Below are 12327 nucleotides of genomic sequence, written 5' to 3'. Positions count from 1 at the left end.
ATGTGGAAACAACGTTGATTCAACCTGTTTTTGCCCAGTGGGGAAACATTGACATTGGCACACTGGTGGCAGCTGCTCACATATTATGTCACTCTGTTGTGACTGTGCTGAAAGAGCACTTTGTCATAGAAGCCTAAGTCTGTGTGTGGTGACATGCTTTCATTCATCCATCCTTCTCAGTGCAGAGAAACAGGCCGTAGTGCTGTAGAATCAGACCAACATACAGCATTCACTCATTTCACTCAACCTCTCCCTTATATGTGCATTTGTTTTTAAGTACTATATCTCTTGACACATTGATGAAAACAATCATGGCCTCTAAACCTTCAAGCTGCATACTGGACCCTATTCCAACTAAACTACTGAAAGAGCTGCTTCCTATGCTTGGCCCTCCTATGTTGAACATAATAAACGGCTCTCTATCCACCGGATGTGTACCATACTCACTAAAGGTGGCAGTAATAAAGCCTCTCTTGAAAAAGCCAAACCTTGACCCAGAAAATATTTTAAAAACTATCGGCCTATATCGATTCTCCCATTCCTCTCAATTTTTTTTGAAAAAGCTCACTGCCTTCCTGAAGACAAACAATGTATACAAAACGCTTCAGTCTGGTTTTAGACCCCATCATAGCACTGAGACTGCACTTGTGAAGTTGGTGAATGACCTTTTAATGGCGTCAGACCGAGGCTCTGCATCTGTCCTCGTGCTCCTAGACCTTAGTGCTGCATTTGATACCATCGATCACCACATTCTTTTGGAGAGATTGGAAACCCAAATTGGTCTACACGGACAAGTTCTGGCCTGGTTTAGATCTTATCTGTCGGAAAGATATCAGTTTGTCTCTGTGGATGGTTTGTCCTCTGACAAATCAACTGTACATTTCGGTGTTCCTCAAGGTTCCGTTTTCACTATATATTTTACCTCTTGGTGATGTTATTCGGAAACATAATGTTAACTTTCACTGCTATGCGGATGACACACAGCTGTACATTTCGATGAAACATGGTGAAGCCCCAAAATTGCCCTCCCTGGAAGCCTGTGTTTCAGACATAAGTTACTGGATGGCTGCAAATGTTCTACTTTTAAACTCGGACAAAACAGAGATGCTTGTTCTAGGTCCCAAGAAACAAAGAGATCTTCTGTTGAATCTGACAATTAACCTTGATGGTTGTACAGTCGTCTCAAATGAAACTGTGAAGGACCTCGGCGTTACTCTGGACCCTGATCTCTCTTTTGACGAACATATCAAGACTGTTTCAAGGACAGTCTGCTAGCCTCTTACATCAGCTGATGTAAGAGGCAAGGGCTGATTTCAAGGTTTTACTGCTAACCTACAAAGCATTACATGGGCTTGCTCCTACCTATCTTCCGATTTGGTCCTGCCGTACATACCTACACGTACGCTACGGTCACAAGACTCCAGCAAACAGCTGGAGGCAGGGCTTTCTCTTATAGAGCTACATTTTTATGGAATGGTCTGCCTACCCATGTGAAGACTCATCTCTTCAGTAGGCCCTATGATTGAGTGTAGTCTGGCCCAGGAGTGTGAAGGTGAACAGAAAGGCACTGGAACAACAAACTGCCCTTGCTGTCTCTGCCTGGCCGGTTCCCCTCTCTCCACTGGCCCTGTCCGGGGGTACCGTCGGATGGGGCCCACAGTGTCTCCCGACCCCTCCTGTTTCAACTCTCTAGAGACAGCAGGAGCGGTAGAGATACTCTGAATGATCGGCTATGAAAAGCCAACTGACATTTACTTCTGAGGTGCTGACCTGTTGCACCCTCGACAACCACTGTGATTATTATTATTTGACCCGGCTGGTCATCTATGAACATTTGAACATCTTGGCCATGTTCTGTTATAATCTCCACCCGGCACAGCCAGAAGGGGACTGGCCACCCCTCATAGCCTGGTTCCTCTCTAGGTTTCTTCCTAGGTCCTGGCTTTCTAGGGAGTTTTTCCTAGCCACCATGCTTCTACACCTGCATTGCTTGCTGTTTGGGGTTTTAGGCTGGGTTTCTGTACAGCACTTTGTGACATCAGCTGATGTAAGGGCTTTATAAATAAATGTGATTTAGTCATACCTGGTTTCAAATAGTATTTGTGTTCTTTCAAGGACTTTGAGTGTTTGATTGAGTCTTGCTGGAGTGCCAGATGGACGGGGTTGGACACTTTTGGAACTATTACAATAGTCTTGGCTCTGGTCTGGGTACATGCTCATTAGCTAACAGCTCACAGACACAGTGCAGGTAGGCTTGTCTACATGAGATTATTATTGATAAGAGCGCAAATATTTGTGTTTGTCAATGGCAGTCAAGCATCAATCATCATGTCACCAGTATCAAACCCCCAATATTATTGGAAAGGAGCATCAAGTGCACTTTCATCACCCTGTGAAGGTCATCATAATTGATTTAATCCGTAGCCTAATAAACTGCATGGTTTCCCGAGTCGTAGTGGGAGGACCACATATCATACCGCGTGACTCCAAGTTTACTTCGATGATGGTTACTATATCAATATTTGAGCATAAAAATGCTTCCACCGCCATTTCTAGCATAATTAATTTTACCAACACAAAAATATCCCACCATGTCAAACTAACGAATTATCTGTCGGCATTTATAAAATTGTACCGAAACTTCATTTTTTGGTATTTTTTTTATTACCTTTATTTAACTAGGCAAGTCAGTTAAGAACAAATTCTTATTTACAATGACGGCCTACCGGGGGAACAGTGGGTTAACTGCCTTGTTCAGGGGCAGAGCAACAGATTTTTGCCTTGTCAGCTCAGGGGTTCGATCTAGCAACCTTTCAGATACTGGCCCAATGCTCTAACCACGAGGCTACCCTGCCACCCCGAGTATAACTTAACTTGCATAAAAACTGTGGGTTGTGATGTACAATCTCCAGGGCTGGAATACTAAAAACAGGTCCCACACCACCACGAGCCTTCTCTACCTAATGCACTGTAATCCCACAGTAGACCCCTGTAACAGTAGCTACCTCCATATAGATATCACACCAAACACTCACTCTTTCACCACCCCACCACCATCCTAGGAGTTGAAAACACTCCAGTCCCAAAACCACAGAATCAATAGCAGCAAGCCAACTGCTGCCAGGAAAGTTAACGAGAGGAGCGGCAGAACAGAGGAGTAGAGAGAGGAGGAGAGAGGCGGAGAAGGAGAGAATGAGAGCAGGTCTGGGAGCCCAGCGGAAGAGAGGAGCGCTGGCTGCAGACAGATAAGTGTGGTTTGTTAAAGACCACTGACAGGGTTCGGTAGGCTACTTACTAAATGTAATCCATTACAGTTACGTGTCTAAAATGGTCATCAGTAACGTAATTTTGAGATTACCCAAAATCAGTAACGTAATCAGATTACTTTCCCCTTAAAGAGTAACTTTCATGAAAAGTTGTTTTAATCAAAAACCAGGATGTTTTAGGCTTAGTTATAGTGAAACACATTAATTCTGGTCTTCATTTTGACAGTTCATTGCCAGGGTGATATATTGTTCTTTTAGTAGTAAATCTAACTGTTTTTACCCCTAGCGGTTCAACTCCACCATTGAAATGGTGATGTAGAGGCACCTTGAGAAGGTACATCTGTCATCTCAAGGAAGGGGTTCGTTATGAAGTACACTCCCTTCTAGATGTGCTGGGTGGTACCACCTCAAGGAAGGGGTTCAGTATGAAATACACTCCCTTCTAGATGTGCTGGGTGGTACCACCTCAAGGAAGGGGTTCAGTATGAAATACACTCCCTTCTAGATGTGCTGGGTGGTACCACCTCAAGGAAGGGGTTCAGTATGAAATACACTCCCTTCTAGATGTGCTGGGTGGTACCACCTCAAGGAAGGGGTTCAGTATGAAATACACTCCCTTCTAGATGTGCTGGGTGGTACCACCTCAAGGAAGGGGTTCAGTATGAAATACACTCCCTTCTAGATGTGCTGGGTGGTACCACCTCAAGGAAGGGGTTCAGTATGAAATACACTCCCTTCTAGATGTGCTGGGTGGTACCACCTCAAGGAAGGGGTTCAGTATGAAATACACTCCCTTCTAGATGTGCTGGGTGGTACCACCTCAAGGAAGGGGTTCAGTATGAAATACACTCCCTTCTAGATGTGCTGGGTGGTACCACCTCAAGGAAGGGGTTCAGTATGAAATACACTCCCTTCTAGATGTGCTGGGTGGTACCACCTCAAGGAAGGGGTTCAGTATGAAATACACTCCCTTCTAGATGTGCTGGGTGGTACCACCTCAAGGAAGGGGTTCAGTATGAAATACACTCCCTTCTAGATGTGCTGGGTGGTACCACCTCAAGGAAGGGGTTCAGTATGAAATACACTCCCTTCTAGATGTGCTGGGTGGTACCACCTCAAGGAAGGGGTTCAGTATGAAATACACTCCCTTCTAGATGTGCTGGGTGGTACCACCTCAAGGAAGGGGTTCAGTATGAAGTACACTCCCTTCTAGATGTGCTGGGTGGTACCACCTCAAGGAAGGGGTTCAGTATGAAATACACTCCCTTCTAGATGTGCTGGGTGGTACCACCTCAAGGAAGGGGTTCAGTATGAAGTACAGTCCCTACCAGATGTGCTGGGTGGTACCACCTCAAGGAAGGGGTTCAGTATGAAGTACACTCCCTTCTAGATGTGCTGGGTGGTACCAACTCAAGGAAGGGGTTCAGTATGAAATACACTCCCTTCTAGATGTGCTGGGTGGTACCACCTCAAGGAAGGGGTTCAGTATGAAATACACTCCCTTCTAGATGTGCTGGGTGGTACCACCTCAAGGAAGGGGTTCGTTATGAAATACACTCCCTTCTAGATGTGCTGGGTGGTACCACCTCAAGGAAGGGGTTCAGTATGAAGTACACTCCCTTCTAGATGTGCTGGGTGGTACCACCTCAAGGAAGGGGTTCAGTATGAAATACACTCCCTTCTAGATGTGCTGGGTGGTACCACCTCAAGGAAGGGGTTCAGTATGAAGTACACTCCCTTCTAGATGTGCTGGGTGGTACCACCTCAAGGAAGGAAGGGGTTCAGTATGAAGTACACTCCCTTCTAGATGTGCTGGGTGGTACCACCTCAAGGAAGGGGTTCGTTATGAAATACACTCCCTTCTAGATGTGCTGGGTGGTACCACCTCAAGGAAGGAGGGGGTTCAGTATGAAGTACACCCCCTTCTAGATGTGCTGGGTGGTACCACCTCAAGGAAGGGGTTCAGTATGAAGTACACTCCCTTCTAGATGTGCTGAGTGGTACCACCTCAAGGAAGGGGTTCGTTATGAAATACACTCCCTTCTAGATGTGCTGGGTGGTACCACCTCAAGGAAGGAGGGGGTTCAGTATGAAATACACTCCCTTCTAGATGTGCTGGGTGGTACCACCTCAAGGAAGGGGTTCGTTATGAAATACACTCCCTTCTAGATGTGCTGGGTGGTACCACCTCAAGGAAGGAGGGGGTTCAGTATGAAGTACACCCCCTTCTAGATGTGCTGGGTGGTACCACCTCAAGGAAGGGGTTCAGTATGAAGTACACTCCCTTCTAGATGTGCTGGGTGGTACCACCTCAAGGAAGGGGTTCGTTGTGAAATACACTCCCTTCTAGATGTGCTGGGTGGTACCACCTCGAGGGAGGGGTTCGTTATGAAATACACTCCCTTCTAGATGTGCTGGGTGGTACCACCTCAAAGAAGGGGTTCGTTATGAAGTACACTCCCTTCTAGATGTGCTGGGTGGTACCACCTCAAGGAAGGGGTTCAGTATGAAGTACACTCCCTTCTAGATGTGCTGGGTGGTACCACCTCAAGGAAGGGGTTCAGTATGAAGTAGACTCCCTTCTAGATGTGCTGGGTGGTACCACCTCAAGGAAGGGGTTCAGTATGAAATACACTCCCTTCTAGATGTGCTGGGTGGTACCACCTCAAGGAAGGGGTTCAGTATGAAATACACTCCCTTCTAGATGTGCTGGGTGGTACCACCTCAAGGAAGGGGTTCAGTATGAAATACACTCCCTTCTAGATGTGCTGGGTGGTACCACCTCAAGGAAGGGGTTCAGTATGAAATACACTCCCTTCTAGATGTGCTGGGTGGTACCACCTCAAGGAAGGGGTTCAGTATGAAGTACACTCCCTTCTAGATGTGCTGGGTGGTACCACCTCAAGGGAGGGGTTCGATATGAAATACACTCTCTTCTAGATGTGCTGGGTGGTACCACCTCAAGGAAGGGGTTCAGTATGAAGTACACTCCCTTCTAGATGTGCTGGGTGGTACCACCTCAAGGAAGGGGTTCAGTATGAAGTACACTCTCTTCTAGATGTGCTGAGTGGTACCACCTCAAGGAAGGGGTTCAGTATGAAATACACTCCCTTCTAGATGTGCTGGGTGGTACCACCTCAAGGGAGGGGTTCGGTATGAAATACACTCCCTTCTAGATGTGCTGGGTGGTACCACCTCAAGGAAGGGGTTCAGTATGAAGTACACTCCCTTCTAGATGTGCTGGGTGGTACCACCTCAAGGAAGGGGTTCAGTATGAAATACACTCCCTTCTAGATGTGCTGGGTGGTACCACCTCAAGGAAGGGGTTCAGTATGAAATACACTCCCTTCTAGATGTGCTGGGTGGTACCACCTCAAGGAAGGGGTTCAGTATGAAATACACTCCCTTCTAGATGTGCTGGGTGGTACCACCTCAAGGAAGGGGTTCAGTATGAAATACACTCCCTTCTAGATGTGCTGGGTGGTACCACCTCAAGGAAGGGGTTCAGTATGAAGTACACTCCCTTCTAGATGTGCTGGGTGGTACCACCTCAAGGAAGGGGTTCAGTATGAAGTACACTCTCTTCTAGATGTGCTGAGTGGTACCACCTCAAGGAAGGGGTTCAGTATGAAGTACACTCTCTTCTAGATGTGCTGAGTGGTACCACCTCAAGGAATGGGTTCAGTATGAAGTACACTCCCTTCTAGATGTGCTGGGTGGTACCACCTCAAGGAAGGGGTTCGTTATGAAATACACTCCCTTCTAGATGTGCTGGGTGGTACCACCTCAAGGGAGGGGTTCGGTATGAAATACACTCCCTTCTAGATGTGCTGGGTGGTACCACCTCAAGGAAGGGGTTCAGTATGAAATACACTCCCTTCTAGATGTGCTGGGTGGTACCACCTCAAGGAAGGGGTTCAGTATGAAATACACTCCCTTCTAGATGTGCTGGGTGGTACCACCTCAAGGAAGGGGTTCAGTATGAAATACACTCCCTTCTAGATGTGCTGGGTGGTACCACCTCAAGGAAGGGGTTCAGTATGAAATACACTCCCTTCTAGATGTGCTGGGTGGTACCACCTCAAGGAAGGGGTTCGTTATGAAATACACTCCCTTCTAGATGTGCTGGGTGGTACCACCTCAAGGAAGGGGTTCGTTATGAAATACACTCCCTTCTAGATGTGCTGGGTGGTACCACCTCAAGGAAGGGGTTCGTTATGAAATACACTCCCTTCTAGATGTGCTGGGTGGTACCACCTCAAGGAAGGGGTTCGTTATGAAGTACACTCCCTTCTAGATGTGCTGGGTGGTACCACCTCAAGGAAGGGGTTCAGTATGAAATACAATCTCTTCTAGATGTGCTGGGTGGTACCACCTCAAGGGAGGGGTTCGTTATGAAATACACTCCCTTCTAGATGTGCTGGGTGGTACCACCTCAAGGAAGGGGTTCAGTATGAAATACACTCCCTTCTAGATGTGCTGGGTGGTACCACCTCAAGGAAGGGGTTCAGTATGAAATACACTCCCTTCTAGATGTGCTGGGTGGTACCACCTCAAGGAAGGGGTTCAGTATGAAATACACTCCCTTCTAGATGTGCTGGGTGGTACCACCTCAAGGAAGGGGTTCAGTATGAAATACACTCCCTTCTAGATGTGCTGGGTGGTACCACCTCAAGGAAGGGGTTCAGTATGAAATACACTCCCTTCTAGATGTGCTGGGTGGTACCACCTCAAGGAAGGGGTTCAGTATGAAGTACACTCCCTTCTAGATGTGCTGGGTGGTACCAACTCAAGGAAGGGGTTCAGTATGAAATACACTCCCTTCTAGATGTGCTGGGTGGTACCACCTCAAGGAAGGGGTTCAGTATGAAATACACTCCCTTCTAGATGTGCTGGGTGGTACCACCTCAAGGAAGGGGTTCGTTATGAAATACACTCCCTTCTAGATGTGCTGGGTGGTACCACCTCAAGGAAGGGGTTCGTTATGAAATACACTCCCTTCTAGATGTGCTGGGTGGTACCACCTCAAGGAAGGGGTTCAGTATGAAATACACTCCCTTCTAGATGTGCTGGGTGGTACCACCTCAAGGAAGGGGTTCAGTATGAAATACACTCCCTTCTAGATGTGCTGGGTGGTACCACCTCAAGGAAGGGGTTCAGTATGAAGTACACTCCCTTCTAGATGTGCTGGGTGGTACCACCTCAAGGAAGGGGTTCAGTATGAAATACACTCCCTTCTAGATGTGCTGGGTGGTACCACCTCAAGGAAGGGGTTCAGTATGAAGTACACTCCCTTCTAGATGTGCTGGGTGGTACCACCTCAAGGAAGGGGTTCAGTATGAAGTACACTCCCTTCTAGATGTGCTGGGTGGTACCACCTCAAGGAAGGAGGGGGTTCAGTATGAAATACACTCCCTTCTAGATGTGCTGGGTGGTACCACCTCAAGGAAGGGGTTCGTTATGAAATACACTCCCTTCTAGATGTGCTGGGTGGTACCACCTCAAGGAAGGAGGGGGTTCAGTATGAAGTACACCCCCTTCTAGATGTGCTGGGTGGTACCACCTCAAGGAAGGGGTTCAGTATGAAGTACACTCCCTTCTAGATGTGCTGAGTGGTACCACCTCAAGGAAGGGGTTCGTTATGAAATACACTCCCTTCTAGATGTGCTGGGTGGTACCACCTCAAGGAAGGAGGGGGTTCAGTATGAAATACACTCCCTTCTAGACGTGCTGGGTGGTACCACCTCAAGGAAGGGGTTCAGTATGAAGTACACTCCCTTCTAGATGTGCTGGGTGGTACCACCTCAAGGAAGGGGTTCAGTATGAAGTACACTCCCTTCTAGATGTGCTGGGTGGTACCACCTCAAGGAAGGGGTTCAGTATGAAGTACACTCCCTTCTAGATGTGCTGGGTGGTACCACCTCAAGGAAGGGGTTCAGTATGAAATACACTCCCTTCTAGATGTGCTGGGTGGTACCACCTCAAGGAAGGGGTTCAGTATGAAATACACTCCCTTCTAGATGTGCTGGGTGGTACCACCTCAAGGAAGGGGTTCAGTATGAAATACACTCCCTTCTAGATGTGCTGGGTGGTACCACCTCAAGGAAGGGGTTCAGTATGAAATACACTCCCTTCTAGATGTGCTGGGTGGTACCACCTCAAGGAAGGGGTTCAGTATGAAGTACACTCCCTTCTAGATGTGCTGGGTGGTACCACCTCAAGGGAGGGGTTCGATATGAAATACACTCTCTTCTAGATGTGCTGGGTGGTACCACCTCAAGGAAGGGGTTCAGTATGAAATACACTCCCTTCTAGATGTGCTGGGTGGTACCACCTCAAGGAAGGGGTTCAGTATGAAGTACACTCCCTTCTAGATGTGCTGGGTGGTACCACCTCAAGGAAGGGGTTCAGTATGAAGTACACTCTCTTCTAGATGTGCTGAGTGGTACCACCTCAAGGAAGGGGTTCAGTATGAAGTACACTCTCTTCTAGATGTGCTGAGTGGTACCACCTCAAGGAAGGGGTTCAGTATGAAGTACACTCCCTTCTAGATGTGCTGAGTGGTACCACCTCAAGGAAGGGGTTCAGTATGAAATACACTCCCTTCTAGATGTGCTGGGTGGTACCACCTCAAGGAAGGGGTTCAGTATGAAGTACACTCCCTTCTAGATGTGCTGGGTGGTACCACCTCAAGGGAGGGGTTCGGTATGAAATACACTCCCTTCTAGATGTGCTGGGTGGTACCACCTCAAGGAAGGGGTTCAGTATGAAATACACTCCCTTCTAGATGTGCTGGGTGGTACCACCTCAAGGAAGGGGTTCAGTATGAAATACACTCCCTTCTAGATGTGCTGGGTGGTACCACCTCAAGGAAGGGGTTCGTTATGAAATACACTCCCTTCTAGATGTGCTGGGTGGTACCACCTCAAGGAAGGGGTTCAGTATGAAGTACACTCCCTTCTAGATGTGCTGGGTGGTACCACCTCAAGGAAGGGGTTCAGTATGAAATACACTCCCTTCTAGATGTGCTGTGTGGTACCACCTCAAGGAAGGGGTTCGTTATGAAATACACTCCCTTCTAGATGTGCTGGGTGGTACCACCTCAAGGAAGGGGTTCGTTATGAAATACACTCCCTTCTAGATGTGCTGGGTGGTACCACCTCAAGGAAGGGGTTCGTTATGAAATACACTCCCTTCTAGATGTGCTGGGTGGTACCACCTCAAGGAAGGGGTTCGTTATGAAGTACACTCCCTTCTAGATGTGCTGGGTGGTACCACCTCAAGGAAGGGGTTCAGTATGAAATACACTCTCTTCTAGATGTGCTGGGTGGTACCACCTCAAGGGAGGGGTTCAGTATGAAATACACTCCCTTCTAGATGTGCTGGGTGGTACCACCTCAAGGAAGGGGTTCAGTATGAAGTACACTCCCTTCTAGATGTGCTGGGTGGTACCACCTCAAGCCTCAATATAAAAGCAGGTGACAGTGTGCTTTATTTGGCAATGGCCTTGGTAAGTGGAGTGTACCAATACATTTTGCATGATGCTTCCTTGACTAAATTCAAAAGGCAGTTAGGCACATTTCCGCATATGACTTAATTCAACGTTTTTGCTTACCGTTTCACAGACATCTATATCTTTATGAAGAAAACTAAATGTAGGCTATGAGGATTATATGGTTATATTCGTAGCTACATCCATCGTAACAAGAAATGTCAAGACATTGTATTTTTCTCCATCTGCTATGACTGATTGGTGGTGCAGTATGCTAAGACAGTTGGCTCATATTTGTGAGTTCTAATACCACATTGGGCAGATATATATAGATTTTTTTTTAAATAAAAAAATAACCCCTTTTTCGTGGTATCCAATTGGTAGTTACAGTCTTGTCTGATCGCTGCAACTCCCGTACAGACTCAGGAGAGGCAAAGGTCAAGAGCCATGCGTCCTCTGAAACACAACCCAACTAAGCCGCACTGCTTCTTGAGACAATGCCCACTTAACCCAGAAGCCAGCCACACCAGTGTGTCAGAGGAAACACCGTACACCTGGCAAACGTGTCAGTGTGGACTGCGCCCGGCCCACCACAGGAGTCGCTAGTGCACAATAGGACAAGGACATCCCTGCCAGCCAAACCCTCCCCTAATCCGGATGACGCTGGGCCAATTGTGCGCCAACTGGTGTCCCAGTTGCGGCCAGGTGCAACAGAGCCTGGACTCGAACCCAGAATCTCTAGTGGCACAGCAATGCAGTGCCTTAGACCACTGTGCCACTCGGGAGGCCTCAGGCAGATATATCTTTTTTTTCAAATCCTTTATTTACATTATTTATCACCTGCCATACACTTCTAATTCTGAAAAGTGAAAGCATGCCTGTGAGAGGGGACGCCCTGGTAGTAGTTGTAGGTTTTTATACAGTACCCAAGAACAATCTATGAGTTAATTTGACCATTAGAAAAATAGCTACTGTGTAAATACTGCAATGGGAGTTGGATTGAATTAATCTTCATTTCCAAGGTGATGATTGCACTTTTCTTCCCAACACAATACCGCAATAAATGTGAGTCCACATTTATTTTGCGTCCCATGGGGGATTCAAATTTACACCGCAAGTGGCAATAGATGTCAGCAACTAAGTGCCTTACCACTGTGAGCTAAATGTCCAGAGCCATATTTGCTTATGATGCACATAATTTTATTATCAGAGCGTGCCAGGACTCCTGGTATATTTTAGTGAGAAACTTTTGGAATCAGGTACAACTACCTTTACCCACCCCCAAAATGAATATTTATTAGCAATTCCCCCCAACCACTACTTCTCACCTGAATGCATGTTTTGAAAATTTGAAGGGGTAAGGGCAAAGGTGGAAATTGGGGTTGAGAGTTACCCTTTAAGAGGCATAAGACGACGACAAAAAGGATCCACCAAACGCATTTGGTGTGTCATCATAGTGGACTGACATGTGGTCAGACTCTTTCGAGTGCAATTAATTTAAAACTGGCACCTTTTTTCCAAGGCTGAACTGAATGTCTTTGAGAAAACAGAAATTATGTCATAATGTAC

General features: G+C 47.1%; 1 protein-coding gene across 7 annotated transcripts in view; it reads right to left on the bottom strand.

The window, feature by feature from the left end:
* The window catches only part of sema5ba (sema domain, seven thrombospondin repeats (type 1 and type 1-like), transmembrane domain (TM) and short cytoplasmic domain, (semaphorin) 5Ba), a 296903-nt gene that overhangs the window by 151344 nt on the left and 133232 nt on the right, over window positions 1-12327 (bottom strand). The gene's annotated exons all lie outside the window — the stretch shown is intronic.

Source organism: Salvelinus alpinus, chromosome 14, assembly GCF_045679555.1.
Source record: "Salvelinus alpinus chromosome 14, SLU_Salpinus.1, whole genome shotgun sequence".
NCBI lineage: Eukaryota > Metazoa > Chordata > Actinopteri > Salmoniformes > Salmonidae > Salvelinus > Salvelinus alpinus.
This window is presented reverse-complemented; position numbering and strand designations above follow the sequence as displayed.